Genomic DNA, 14,528 nt, shown 5'->3' with positions numbered 1-14,528 from the left:
TTTTTTTTTCTTTTTTTGAAAGAAATGACTCAGGTTTTCAAAGGTAGTTAAGCACATACCATATGAATTTATTTTTCTGTGGAAGACTAAGGGATTATAGAATAAAATTTCTTTGTTATTTTAAGAGGGAAAGATCAGAATTTAGTACGTACATAACTGACTTCCCACAATTACTGATTTGGACAGTATGAGCTGTGAGGTCCCAAGACACGTCACTCATCCTCAGTCCATGCCCAGCAGCGGCATACATGTGTTCAAACAGCACACTGCACTTTCGTTATTCTTCCTCTCCTCCTTAAAAAACTGGAGGTTATCATTCACAGATCTCTTGCTCCTGTTACTATCTTTCCACCAGATGTCACACTTCTCCTTTGTTTCTTGCCCACGCCTTTACCTGTTAACCTCAAACCCTATTGGATAAGCTTATACATAGATCTATTTGGTCCTTTGTGGACCACTTCCATAGTGGCTCCTTAACAAAACGTCAGTCCCTCTACTTGACTGAAAGTAAAAACACTGCAGTAAAGCACCAGAACACGTTACTTTGCATAACTGATTTCCAGTCCTTATTTAAACAGTAGCGCTCACACTGTCAGAACAAGAAAAAAAAAGCATTATTCTTAGATGCTAAAAGTACACATTGTTACCCATCGACAGGTTATTTAAGGAGAAAAGAATCCCTTTCCCAATGTCCTGTTTTTCTTTGTGCTTTTATTTTCAAGTGTGCCATTAACTTACTCCAGAGGAGAAAAAACGCATTCACATTGGCTAAATGCACACAAAACGAACACTAATTTCAAACACAAATGCCAAAATCCCACATTAAATAAATGCTTTACAGTACAATTTAACACATGAAAAAAAAAAAGAAAAAAGAAAAAAGAAAAAAAAAAAGTAATGTTTTAAATATCCCTGATTTGAAATTAGAGCAAATTTTGGTCCAACTCTTCTGTTTTGATATGACCTCTGGTTTGTTTTACTTTGAGAACTGCTTCTGAACTGCTGTGTCAGGAGTACCTCATCAGCATCAGCCATCTCTACAGTCTGCGGTCAGCCTTCTTCTGTTTTGATAAAACACAATCCTAATCTATTCTAGAAAAATTATCTGCAGAAAGCTAATTTCAAATACAGTGTTACTTCAGCTTCAGAGTGTGCCATCGTACCAGCTGCAGTGGTTTAGTTTATAAAACTGTGCGATTTCTTTCCTGTCCCTTGACAATGACCTATTTTTAGGCACACATCACACTGAGTGAGTATGTCACTTGATAGAATACCATCCTGAAGATTCAAGTCTGTCATAAATAAATATGTAAGACAAACTGGTACATACAAGTTGCCTCTGAGACCTGCTTTCAAGTCCATTCCAGAATGCACTGAATGGAAATCATTTCAAATGAATGTCTGCTGGTCTCTGCCATGTTTCTTCTCTAAGAATTGCACATCACAAAACAGCTGAGCATTTCCAAACAGACAGCTCTAAGAAGGTACAGGAGGAGGAAAAGAGAAAGAAAACCTTCTGCAAACCAGGTGACAATCCTTTTCCACCTCTTTCCCCTCCCTGCCTCTCAGAAGGGAACTCATCTATTGGGATTCATTTGCTGCTTCTTCTGTTAACTCTGCAGAAGAGAGAAATTTCCACCTTATCAAAACAAACAAGCAGAAAAAGAACATCAACATCAAGACAGCTGTTGGGGTTCCAGTGATGGATTTTTGTTGTTGGCTTTTTTTTCTTTTTTTTTTTTTCTTCTTTTTTTTTTTTTTAACTCCACCTCGCAAATATTGCCTAGCAACAATGGGAGAACCCTCCTAACAAAATGAATCATGCAGGTATTGGCTGTTTATTCCCATGAAGGGCTGTGTTTCCACCCTGTCAAATGACATCAAGGCCATGTTGCCAGAGGCACTGGGAGTTTTGACCTCTAAAAGGCAATTTTCTCACTGTCTGCTCAGAAATGTAACATTTTTCATATTGAAGGCTTTTATATCATATCTTGTAGGTTTTAGATCTATAAATAACATACTAAAAACCTCTAACATAATAAAGCCACAGCTACTCTTTTGCTATTAACACTGTAAATATGAAATATCACAAAGTTAGCACTCTATTAGCATAACTATCAGGCACAGGAAGAAATAGTGAAAAAAAAAGGAAACGAAAAAAGCCATTAAATTGCATGACAAAGTTTAGTGTAGGTGAACAGAGGTCAGGATTTGGTTCATATGAGTTCTAAATTTGAGCAAATAAATACCCACTGAATCACCAGATATCCGTGTAAGCAGGGAAGACAGAAGCCAATAGTAACAGCTCCATTAAGTAATCAAGGGAAGAATTACAATGAAATGTTTTAAGCTACGCTATGGACATGGCTTCATAACAACAATGCTAACAGAAGAGCTAGAAACTATTATTTACACAGAATGTAGCAAATATGCTGCTATTCTCTTCTCTAAAGGGACTCATGTGGGTTTTCCTCCCCTCCCCCAATTAATTCTCATTAAAAGCTCCTGTGTTTTAACTGGAGTAGCTCTGCTGTGAACAGTGAGCTTTGGTCCTCAAATTATTGCTTTCCTAATAGCTCCACAAAGGATAAAGTATTCCTTTATGCAGCATGTGACAACTCAATCTGTCTAGTAAACTGTTAACCACAGTCCTGTATATCTATACTGAACCAACATTTTGTTTCTCAAGCTGAGAGCAGATGAAAAGTATGAGTGAGTCCTAGAACACCACAAGCATTACTGTCAGTGAACTCCACTGCTAAACACTATTAGGTCCTTGCTTGCTTTTGGCCATGTTAAAACAATCATCAAATCTGTAAGAGATCAGCATTGGCAAGCTATACAAAGGCAGGAGGCTGTCCCTGAAAACAGCATTTGCATAAAACTATTCTATCCTGACACCCTCAGCCTTTTTCACAAAATTATTTTATGCAGCCTACTGACTGAGGATCAAAATACACTTTTTGTGTTTATGTCAGACAGAAGATTTTTGACAAAACAAGCCACTTAAGTTGGTAGCCAAGAAATTCAGCTCCCAACTACTAAAATGCACCTCCATAGCCAGAGAGAACCCTCACAGAAAGCATCCTTTTTCCTCAGAAATATTCAGAAAAGATCATGTTTTGCACCTGAACATCACATGTAGGTTAGCAAGCTTTCCCAGGTATCAGTACTTACGAAAAGATACTTTCACCCGTTGACTCAGGAAGGAAAATTGTTTGTTTGTTTCATCTACGGAAGAGATGTACAAAAAAACTACAAAATAAAGCAATGCTTGGAATTTTTTTTAATTAAAGCAAAATATTAAGGGTTTTCTCTCCTATTTATGTTTATTCCATCGTTTTCTTAGAACTTACTGAAAAGTTCTGCGCATTTTCTGTCCTAGAAAAGCAGTGTTTCTCTTAATCAAACAGCACTTAACATGCTATCCTGTTACTTTGTATAGGCCACAAAATTAAGAAACAGAAACCTGTTTCCAGGACCCAAGCACTTGGATTAAACATCTATTTCTGGGAAGAGAAGTGTCAGCAGTGTTGGCACACTGCTCCTCGAATAAATAAATAAATAAATGAAAACCAACAGTTGAGAAAAGCTTGCCATGCTTTGCAATGCAGTGTGAAACTGGAGCTTGGAGATATGTAGAGGGCTAGATTTATCCAGTCACTGTACATAAAGGGTCCAACTTGGACTGCTGCCCTTACATTTAATTTGTCACGAGAGATAAACAAGGGGTTGGAACTGCATGGATCTTTGAGGTCCCTTCCAACCCAAGCCATTCTACGATTCTACAGCTTGCTCCATTTCCATCAAAGTCAAAAACAAGTAACTTACAATACAGAGATATATATACACATATTTACATATAAAAGTTGGACCATTTTAATCAAGTTACTTTGCTTGAGACACATTTCTGCAAACAATTCAGGCTTATCTTCAATACAAATACGTGTTTAAATGCGCCGCTGATGCAAGCCTTATGTATGTAACACACATACAGCTAAACGACAAGATACTTCAGACTCTTGCGGAGGTATTTACACCCTCCCACTGCCCAGCTGGCAGGGCCAGCATCCTACATTCCATGGAGAACGAAGCAAGCAACGATCTCCACAGGTTGGCCAAAATGCTGCTGTAGCTGTATAAATCCAACGTGGGAGTTTTTGTGGCGAAGGGAGCCACGACACCGAGCTTAGCAAAGTGCAACTCAGGACCTCGGCAGATTTATAAATAGTTTTTAATTAACCGAACCCTAAAATATGCCCTGGTTGCTACAATACCCGTGAGAACACTGCAGCACGATCAGACTCCACACGGGCATTAATTAGAACCGCAGCACTTCCTACCTCTCCGAGGACCGCGCTCCCCAGGCGGCTCCCGGACGCCTCGCGCCCCGGCGCCGGGCCGCAGCCATCGCCCCGCACCTGCGCACACCAACTGCCTTAGCCTCAAAGTCTGCAGCACGCCCAAACCCCGCACGCCTGCCTGCGCTCACCGCTCTGTCAGCCGGCAGCCACACCCGTTCGACGGCGCCAGGCTGCCACCCGCGGCGGCCTCGGCCCCACAGGGAGCCGCTCGGTACGCCATGCCCTGGGTCCTCTGGCCCGCGGGCGCTGCTCCCCACGCGGCCCTCGCGCCCCGCTGGGAGCAGCCGCCGGTTTCCGTGGCAACGGCTGTTGGCGGGAAGGCCAGAGCGGGCTGAGGAAGGAGCGGCGGGCTGAGGCGGCGCGCGGGATTGAGGCCCGGGGCGTCTTCCTCAGAGCCCCCATCGCTACGTCCCGGCCCGCGGCGGCCGGCTCAGCAGTCTCCACGAGGAGAAGGAGCCCGGGGCTGTCCGGCTCTCTTGCACAGCTCTGATGAGACGAGAGGCCCCGGCCCTTTGGCCGCCATCTCCTGCCCCACGCAAACTCTGGCTCCTGCACTATAGATGGAGCCACAGCATTTGTCCTGCATTATTCATGCTCTCAGTGCGTGGAAATGAAAATCGAAATATATATATATCTACTCATTTAAAGCTATTTTTCAGATCGCTTCAAAATTCAAATTAATTAAGATTAATTAAAAATTAAATAAAAAATAAAAAGCTCTGAAAGTGATTTTTTATTTCACTTACATCTTTAATGTAGCAGCAACTCCAGTGGGGCCACTGTTTTTAGTTTCATGTGGCACAACAAGAGAAATGGGGACTTGCTATCCTGATGTGGCAGCGCAGAGGAGAAGGACCGTGCCAGCAACAGCCTTCACTGAAGAAACAAAGGGCAAAATACATCTGACAAGCCGAAGTGGGGATGAGGGAGGAATGCTGTTGCCAACGTGCCACGTGAGAGCAGCTGCCTGTCCTTTTCCTTCCCCAGAACCAAGCAGATTTCTTAACAGCTGTACTGATGCAGAGTGAGGGGGAAAAAGACCCCCATCCCTGCTGCCCTCAGCGTGCAAAAGCCATCACCTGGCTTCATCGCTCCTCAGATGTGTGGAAGAACCTTTAATCTCTTGGAAGAACTGCCCTTTTCACAGTGGAAACACCCTGCCATACTGGGAATATGAATGTAAGATGCTTTTGAAAAGCAAGTAAATATGTGGCCCACAGGGGAAAAAGGCTGCATTTGAATTTCAGGCCTGTGACTGAACAGCAAAACTCCTAAAGGCAGCAGATGCAGAAGCAGTATGGGATCCTTTCACAGACCCAAGTGTAATCCCTGCTCGTATCCCTCATCGTTTAACCTCCCCAGCAGAGCTGATGACATGGCTCTTGTCAGCAGTCACGTGGTGAGCACCAGAGTCCAGGTAAGAAGTGGGTTGCCAGTGTGCTAGGCACACACAGAAACCTGGGAAATGCTTTGCTGCTCCAAATTCTCGGTGTCATTCCCGGAAAAGAGAAATAGGAATTGAGCAGAAAAGCAACAAAAGGAAGGGCTGGAGGGTTGTGGCTCACAGGTGGGAGACATCGAGCAGGTGGATGGTCCTGTTGACCATTTTCATCAGTTCAATTAATTTGTCCTTCTACAGAACCACTAGTTTCTGGTGGCTCCCCAATGTAGTTGTTTGCCAGCAGCTTACTTGGTCAGGTCAAGAGAATCTTGTGGGGAAAAGCAAGGCTGGTCTCCTGCTTTGTGGACAATGCCATATATTCAGAGACTAGAAATCGCTATGAGATGCTTTTTAATACAAGACTCCTCAAATGCCTCCATTCAGCAGGGAATATATATATACTCTTTCTATAAAACAATGTATGTCTGAAAACGTGCTTGCACTTCTGTTCCTAAAAAATGCCGTGACAACAGAATGCTCAAGTGGGTAACACTTCACAAACATTAAACATACATTGGTCCTTTGCATAAAGCAGAATGAGTCTAATATTCAAGGATAGACAAAAACATAACTGTGTAGTTGTTGCCACAAATTATTTTAAGAAGGACAGTGTGCTGGCTCTGATAGCACCACATCATTTTCATTTCCAACTGCATTAAACTAATCTGTTCACAGATTCCTTCAGAAAGTCCCTCAAAGGCTAATTGCAAAATAAAAGCTGGTTTTAAAATCCAGAACTGACTTCCTTTAGTAATTTTTCCATCTGAAAACTTAGGCTACAAGGTCAAAAACTGTGGCATTACAATAGAACATTTAAACTAAATGTTACGTTTATTTAACTTAAGAGTTTGGTTATTCTGTGCACAATTTCCTTCAAATACATATTTCATGATGAGAAACATGCCTCTTATTTAAGGAGTTTACTCCAACTAGAAGAAAGGCATTCTCTTCTCTGTCTGAGAAGAAATTCATGGCAAAAAATGTGGAGTAATACAATATTCAAAGAGATAAGAGCGTAGATCCATGAAAAATGGTGCCATAGCACATACAGGTTGGAAGGTAAGTATGATTTCTTCTGCTTGGGAATATTGTTTTTATATCAGACTTTTGGAGACATCTGTATTATTAACTTCACATACCTACACAACATCCAAAGTGATACCATTGATATTAAAAAATTTAGAGTCAATATTCTGAAATTTTCCTCATGCAGAATATTTGTCTGGGTTTTTTTTTCAAACATAGTATAAGTAAAGCAGCGTATGCCGTTGTATCTGTCTCAAAGGATGCCAGGCAGGAGGAATGAAAGGCTTTGAATATCTGCTTAACTGAAATCAGTGAAGCAAAGGAGAAGAGACCATCAGGGAGACTGTTAAGGTCCCTGATTCTCAGGCCCAGTGTAAATTAGAGCCCAGCTGGCAATGGTACTCGGGAGACCATACGCTAGCTGAGGATGGCTGCAGCACAGCATGTTGCGACCATATGTCTGACATACTGTCTCCTTTCCAAGGGTCTCTGGCATAACAGGATTTGGTTAGACTCTGCTCAGCTGGCCAGGTTCAGAGCTCTCATCTTCTTTGTACCAAAACAAAGGCGTCAAAGCTGTGGTTAAACTTGTCCACAGCAGCATTCAAGTGGGCCAGGCGAAGCAGCACTGTGTGATGCATCATCCTCTTGGTAGGAGTGTGTTTCCACTGTGGCATGTGGTGAAAATGCTCCAGCTGAGTCTGCATGCATCATAGGTGGGCAGGATGACCACTGTGGGGAATGGGACACCGGGCTGAAAACTGGAGGTGTCATGTGGCAGCACCACAATGTAAGCAGATCTGAAAAGACAATCATGCAAAACCACTGCCAGTTTCAAGTCTTTCTGTGTTGCAGCAATAGGAGCGCTGGACCAGAACACTGCTAATTCTGCCTTTTCATACTGATTATTACCAGGAATTAGTTTTGTTTTGAGATGTGTGCTAATTTGCAAGTTAGTTTTAGCTTCACAATCTCCAATTCACTGTTCATTTAGTCTAACAGATGAATTTCATGACCCTGAATTAATTTTTTAGTTTTCTCCTCCCAGTTGTGCTTTTTCTATTAGATATTTTGCAACATGAAAGTGTGCTTCACTCAACTCTTCACGTGCTGTTTAATACATGGTTTCATGGTTTAGAACTCATTCTGTTGGCTCCCAAAAGAATTTATCTGTCTACTCATCCTGTTGTCTGAGGGTTACAACAGCTTGTACTATCCTTCCACTTACTGTGGGTCTGAAACCATGGTCCTTAAGAATATTTTCTTCCTTGCCACTGACATCCAACTTGCATAGAATCACAGAATTGTAGGGGTTGGAAGGGACCTCCAGAGATCATCGAGTCCAACCCCCTGCCAAAGCAGGTTCCCTACACCAGGTCACACAGGTAGGTGTCCAGGCGGGTCTTGAATATCTCCAGAGGAGACTCCACCACCTCCCTGGGCAGCCTGTCCCAGTGCTCCATCACCCTCACCGTAAAGAAGTTCTTGTGCACATTTGTGACTATTCTATCCCTTTCTGGAATCCATACCTAAGAATTTGCTTGATTTTCTATTTCTTCTGCTCTCATGTCCATGTCATCGTATTTTGTTGAGCGACTTCTCTCTCAGGTTCTGTTCCAATCACACAATATTCAGACTTCTCAGTCTATTTGACAAAGAGGAAGAGTGTTGAAATACTGCTACATAAATAAGAAGCAACTCTTCTTTGGTTCTATATGTGCCTGTGCTTATCTCAAACCCTAAAAACAGAACATAATTTCATCCAAGAGGGGCATTATGGCTCTTTTCTTTATTCTCTGTATTCAGTTAAGTGGCATTTTTGCAGTATAACTTATTCCAGACCTTTGCTAGAAAAAAACTATGCATACAACCTGCCTTAGAAGTGTATTCAGTTGGGAGCTGCCTGGCTGCACAGGATCTTACACATCGTTCAGCTAAGTCAGCAATCCATATGCAAAAATCAAGCTTTCAGGGACACTGTGTAGATTTGTGACATGCTGTAGAGTACTGTGCATCTCTAAAAACCAAAGAATGGATTACACCCAACCATGAAAAATGTTTTTTTCCTTACCATGACATCTATAATATAGATACGCTTTATTTAATAAGGAGCTAAAAACACATGGCACAAAAGTTACTTTAAAATGTTTAAAATATTCAATATTGTAACTGTTTAAGATGATAAATGAGAGAACACAACAAGCTGACGTCATGCTGAAAGCTAACATAGGACATCCTGAGTATATTTAATTTTAGGACCTGATTTTGGCTTGTAACATTTGGAAGCATGGAGAGGTGGGCAAACTTATTTGATTCTGTACTTCCTGATAAGCTATTTTATCTTTGCAGTCCAGCATAGATTATATTACACTGCTGTCATGAGTCAGGTGCTGGATAATGGATAGTCTCAAAAAGAGTCCATCTCTATGTAGGCAATCAAGTAACAGTTTGTAAATTCACTCAGCAGCAATACGTCTCTTGAAAAAAAAAAAAAAAGAGCATTTCAAGGAAGAGAGTGACAAGACTTGGTGAGTTCCTAAAGATCAGATTTTATTCTCTTCATGGTCATGCTTACTGCTCCCAGGAAATCCCTTATCTGCCTACAAATGACAAAAAATTTTTTGTCTTCATTAGCAAACCCTGGGTCAAGTTCTTGTTACAGAACTGGCACTGCCACTGGCTTCAACTGGGAGATGTCCTTAATTCTTCCTTTTTTTTTTTTAATCCGTTATGTGTCAGCAGACTGAAGCAAGCACTGATACTTTAAGTTCTTAATATTTTCAGGATTCTGACAAGAGCAAACTTTCTCACTAGCTCAACACATCTGTAATCAGCATTAGCCTTCCACACCTCTGCTTCTATCTCAATGTAAGTGAGGGAGGTGGTGGTGCTAGTCGCAGGACCTGTGGCATGACCGCTCAGATGTGTTTCTCCCTGTAATCTGTGGTCAGTCTTCTCCCACCAGGAGACAAGGCTAACGGTAGTCGTGTCCAGTAAACCTAACTGAAGGCAACAAAACCATGTAGGCTTTGCTGACCAACAACTGTCCAAAAATTACTTCTGAAGGACTAATTTCTTACTCAGAACTTCTGGACTACATCTGCGTCTTAACCATGATTGAGGAGAGTATTAACCTACATATAGATATGGATTCCTTTCTTCTAACGGAACAAAACTCTAATTCTCACTTGCCTGCTTTAAACATTTCTTTAAATGTTCTATTTTCTCTGTTATTTTAAGTGCCCACTGGAGCATAAAGTGTTTCAAAGAAGAGGACCAGGCAGACTGGACATTTCTTTGTGTACTTTTTGCAGCTAGTGCGAATGTTGCTTTTGCTGCCAGGAAGCCAGAATTGGCCTCAGGTTCACGTATGTAACATGAGAAGTGCTGAAGTCAGACTCAAGCCTCGAGTGAAGACACATAAAGGAAAGGATATGCACTAATACAGGATGAGGTCTCTAGAATATCTTCATACAGGCACTTTGAGATCCATATACAAATTTATGTATCGCAGTGTAGAAGAGGTTGATTTTTTTTTCAGTTCATTATACCTTCTTTCACACAGCCCATTCAAATCTGATCATTTCCAAATATATTTGGAATATCTTATTGACAGGAAATTTCGGTTGCTCAAAATTTGCATCTTTTCATGATCTTTCATTTTCTATTCTGAGAAATACGCAGTGTTATTTTTGGAAAACACCAAATGATGAAGGAAAATAAGGTGGGATTCTTTACGGATTTCTATTTCATACTGTTTTCAGAGTGTTGGGTAATTTCTGATCTCTTCATTGAAAAAGTTGAAATGAGCTATGGAAAAATTAGACTGACTAACACATTAGAGAATGGTTCTGTCCAAATCAATTGTTAAGCATCTGCATAGAATACAAAGAAGAGCTGATTAAAAAAAATAATAATAAAATCCAAAGTGTTTTATTTGAAGTATTTAACATCTTAATAGACTCATGGGGGGCATTTAGCCAAGAGGTTTTAAAACACTTGTGGTACGTTACAGCTTAGCTCTTTTAGTTGTAATATCCTACAACCTAGCCCAAGAATCTTCAGTTACAAATTTTGTATTGCTTTGTAAGGAGTATAATAGAGTTTTTGAGAGAATAAGTTATGTTCACTTCCAATAGTACATCTTCTTTTTTCTTCACTACATACTACTTAATATTTTCCTTTGTACACTTCTTAATAGTTGAGCTCTAAGTGAAACTCTGAAAAACAACATTAGGATTCAAACTAAAGTGGAAGAATTTATTTTCAGGGTCACAAGTAGCATAGTGAGATTTCTCTCTTAAACAATGACACTTAGTATCTCTGTAGTTCTATGAATACTTTTGAAGTGTCATATTAAAACCAATCTCTTGGCCTTCAGGCAAAGAGAAGCAATTAGTCTTGGAGTTGTGAATAAATAAAAATCCATTTATATACCCGTCCTTGACATGTACCTTGCAAATCTTAGAAACTTCATCTAGTGGGAAAAGAAATGTTAAATCACAAACACCAATACTAATCATACTGCAGTGTTGCTTCCTAAAACTGTTTAGTGTGTATCAAACTTTCAAGTATTAATTTGTATGTATATATTCATACATATTGAAACACAACAACAGAAAGGCATTCGCACACACGAGTGAGAAGAAAGAAATGAGCGAGTGCACATAGAGCTATAATGCACACCTTTATTATCTATCCTCAGCACTAATCCAGGTGAGAAAACTCAAAGCTCTTGAGCACATTGTTCTGTCTCGCTCCTGCACAAACAGTCCCTCACAAGCATCCTACCATGCGCACGCCTCTCTCATCCCAAATGCCGTTCAGTCTTTGGTCTGCAAACAAATAAACAAAGCAGATCTTTATTAGCCACGCATGCCAGTGAAGTGGTACCTGTGGCAGTCGTGTTGGAATGAGTCAGAAAGCAATTTCTACTTTTTGTTCAGTGCAGTATTTTTAGGTCTTCTCTTTCCTCATTACTGCACCTCAGTGCAGAAGCATCCTATTTCTACAATGCTCTACTTGCCGTTCAAGGTTCTCGCGTTTGTTTTTCGGTTAGCAGTCAGTAGATCACAGAGGAAGTAAAAATTACATTGTCAGGTGATCCCTGGCAGTTTGTACATCCCTACAGAAACACGAGGTAGCTGGGGGTGGGAGACAGGTCAGGGAGCCTCGGCAGATCTCGTCCTCCTCGTGCTCCACTTGTTGAGCGGTGAGAGATGGGATTGCTGGGGATGCCGCCCGGCCCGACGACAGGTGGGACGGCCGCGCGGGGCCGCTCAGTGGCCGCATGTCGGGACAGAGCTGGCCTCGGGGCCGCGCATTGCTCAGAGGTGGGATTCAGCGAAGACCGCACCTGGGCCGGTGGGATGGTCAAGGAAAACAAATTTAAGTCTATTCTGGATGCAAATCTCTCCGCTGACCTAGTTCTCATTCTCCTTTTCATTTCAGAAGCTCAGCTAAAAATCCATAAATTAAGGAAATTAACTGATGGAGCCTGCGGCATCTTTGTAAGCTATTTAAATCTTTAAATTTACAACATCTTCTGCATATATCAAGTAATTGAACTAACTGCAGGGATGTAACTTTAATGAGAAAATTTCCCTCTTCTCCTGTAGTTTGTACTCGAGAAGAAAAAAAAAAAAAAAAAAAAGAGAGAAAAAAAAAAAAAAAAAGCTACCCTTAGGAGAAAAGTTTCTGTTTATTCCTGCCACGGAAGATAACTTTAAAAAAAAAAAAAAAACGAATTGCAGGGGTCCTGCCTGTTTTTCTCCGTTCCCTGCAGGTCGAGGCGGGCGGGCACCGGCGGGGCCGCCCCGAGCCCCGCGGCGCGGGGGGGAAGAGCGGGCGGGCGCGGAGAGGAGCGCGGCCCGCCGCCGGGCTGACCTTTCGGGCGGCCGCGGCGCGTTGCGTAACTCCCTGCGCGGCCGCGCTCGGCGGCTAGTAGGCGCTGCAGCCCGCCCGGCCGCGGCCACCCGGACGCGCGGCGCCGCTCCGCGGGCGCGCAGCTGCCGGAGCCCCTCCTCTGCGGCGGCCGGCGGCCGAGGGCCGGACGCTGCGGGGAGGCGCTCCCCCCGAACTTCTCCCGCAGGGGCCGCTCTCCGCGGGGCGCGCAATCCCGCGGGGACTCGGGGAAACGCGGAGCCCCAGGCGGAGGCGCGTCTTGGGCGGAAAGTTGAGGGGCGGGATTCGCGTTGTTTTAATTTTTATTATCGTTTCTTTTCGCTTTTTCTTTCTTCTTTTTTTTTTTTTTTTTTTTTTTGGTGCGGAGGGGGGTTCCCGCCCCCTTCCCTTCGGGGCGTGCTGCGCGCCCGCGGAGCCGCCCGCGGAGCCCCGCGCCATCGCGCCGCACGCTCTAATTGAAATGGCGCTTTTGGCCGGGGGCGGGCTGCCAGGGCGCTCCGCAATAGCACAATGCATGTCGATAGACGTCATTTGGTTTTAATGGCCTACAGGAAATTTGGCGTTTACAATGCGAGACATTAGCAAGGGTGAAAGGGAGGGGGAGGCGGGCGGGCGGGCTGGAAATAATTGCGGCCCCCCCGCCGCCGAGACCCCCCGTCTGCACCCCGCCGGCGCTGGGGATGCGCCCGGGGGGGCCGCGGCGATTTTTTTTATTATTTATTTTTGAACTTGATGTAGTTTATCAACAAGTGCGGAGTGGGTGCTACCCTAATTGTAACGGAGGAGTCGGGAGATGTGAGAAACGTGCCCTGCGTTACTTATTTGGGAGCTGAAAATTTATGCCTAGTTGAAAACGCCTGGGGAAATATTACATCAGACCAAATGACAATGATTAAAATCAGCTTTTTCCCCCCCTTCCCCCTTTTCCTCCTTCTTCTTTTCAGTAAGCCCGCGGAAGGACGTGACAGCGGCCCGAGCCTCCCCGGCACCGACCCGTTACCGCCGGCGGGGCCGGGCCGGGCCGCGCAGCTCCGCGGGCGGCGTAGGGCTCCGCGGGCTGCGGTGCGGCGCCTCCCGGCCCCATCCATTTCCAGGGATCGTGTTTTGTTTTACGGGGGGTGGGGGTGTGAAATAAATCTGGGGACCTTCACTAAAAGCAGGGGAAAATATCCAATTTTCATCGCAAAATTAGCTAGGGCGAGAGCAAAGGGCTGAGCTAATTGTAGCCTAATCCTCTGCCCTGCAGGCGTTTGCAAAGCCTTGAGCAAGAATTCGCTTTTTTTCCTCCTCTTCTCCCTTCCCTCTGTTATTTAGAGACGGGATTATTGCCTTTCTTCTCATAACAGCCTCGGCAGTTTCATTTAAAGGCTTTTTTCCCCCTCACACACACACACATCCGCGCACACACAACATAAATAGAAAGAAGCGGCAAAAACAGAGAGGGGGAGAGCGAGCGAGCGAGGAGAGAGAAGCCTTAAAAATAATAATAATCACAGCAGGATCTGAGGAGCAAAGATAGTAATAAAGGCAAAAAAACTGAGCCCATCCACACACAAACCCAGCAGAGCCCAAAGCCGAGGGGGGCTCGCGGCTCATCCTGTGCTCAAGGTAAGGAACGCGGCAGCGGCTGCACCCGCGGCTGCCCGGGCCGGGCCGGAGCGTGCCGTGCCGTGCCGAGCCGTGCATTGCATTGCGCTGCACCGCGCGGCACGCTCGCGCCTTCTCTCGCTCCTTTTTTTTTCTCTTTTTTTTTTTTTTTTTTTTTTTTTTTTTTTTGGAAAGTGCCTCTTCTT

The 14,528-nt window shown here is 43.6% G+C and overlaps 1 protein-coding gene across 2 annotated transcripts in view; it reads left to right on the top strand.

The window, feature by feature from the left end:
• The window catches only part of KCTD15 (potassium channel tetramerization domain containing 15), a 198,873-nt gene that overhangs the window by 142,964 nt on the left and 41,381 nt on the right, over positions 1–14,528 (top strand). The window contains exon 1 of one of the 2 annotated variants that reach the window (XM_048958692.1): positions 13,107–14,343. The exons of the other annotated variant lie outside the window; for it this stretch is intronic. The gene's annotated coding sequence lies outside the window, so the exon portion shown is untranslated. Of the gene's footprint in view, positions 1–13,106; positions 14,344–14,528 lie in introns of those variants that run through there. 2 annotated transcript variants of the gene reach the window in all.

Source organism: Lagopus muta, chromosome 12 (genome assembly GCF_023343835.1).
Source record: "Lagopus muta isolate bLagMut1 chromosome 12, bLagMut1 primary, whole genome shotgun sequence".
Taxonomy (NCBI): Eukaryota; Metazoa; Chordata; class Aves; order Galliformes; family Phasianidae; genus Lagopus; species Lagopus muta.
This window is presented reverse-complemented; position numbering and strand designations above follow the sequence as displayed.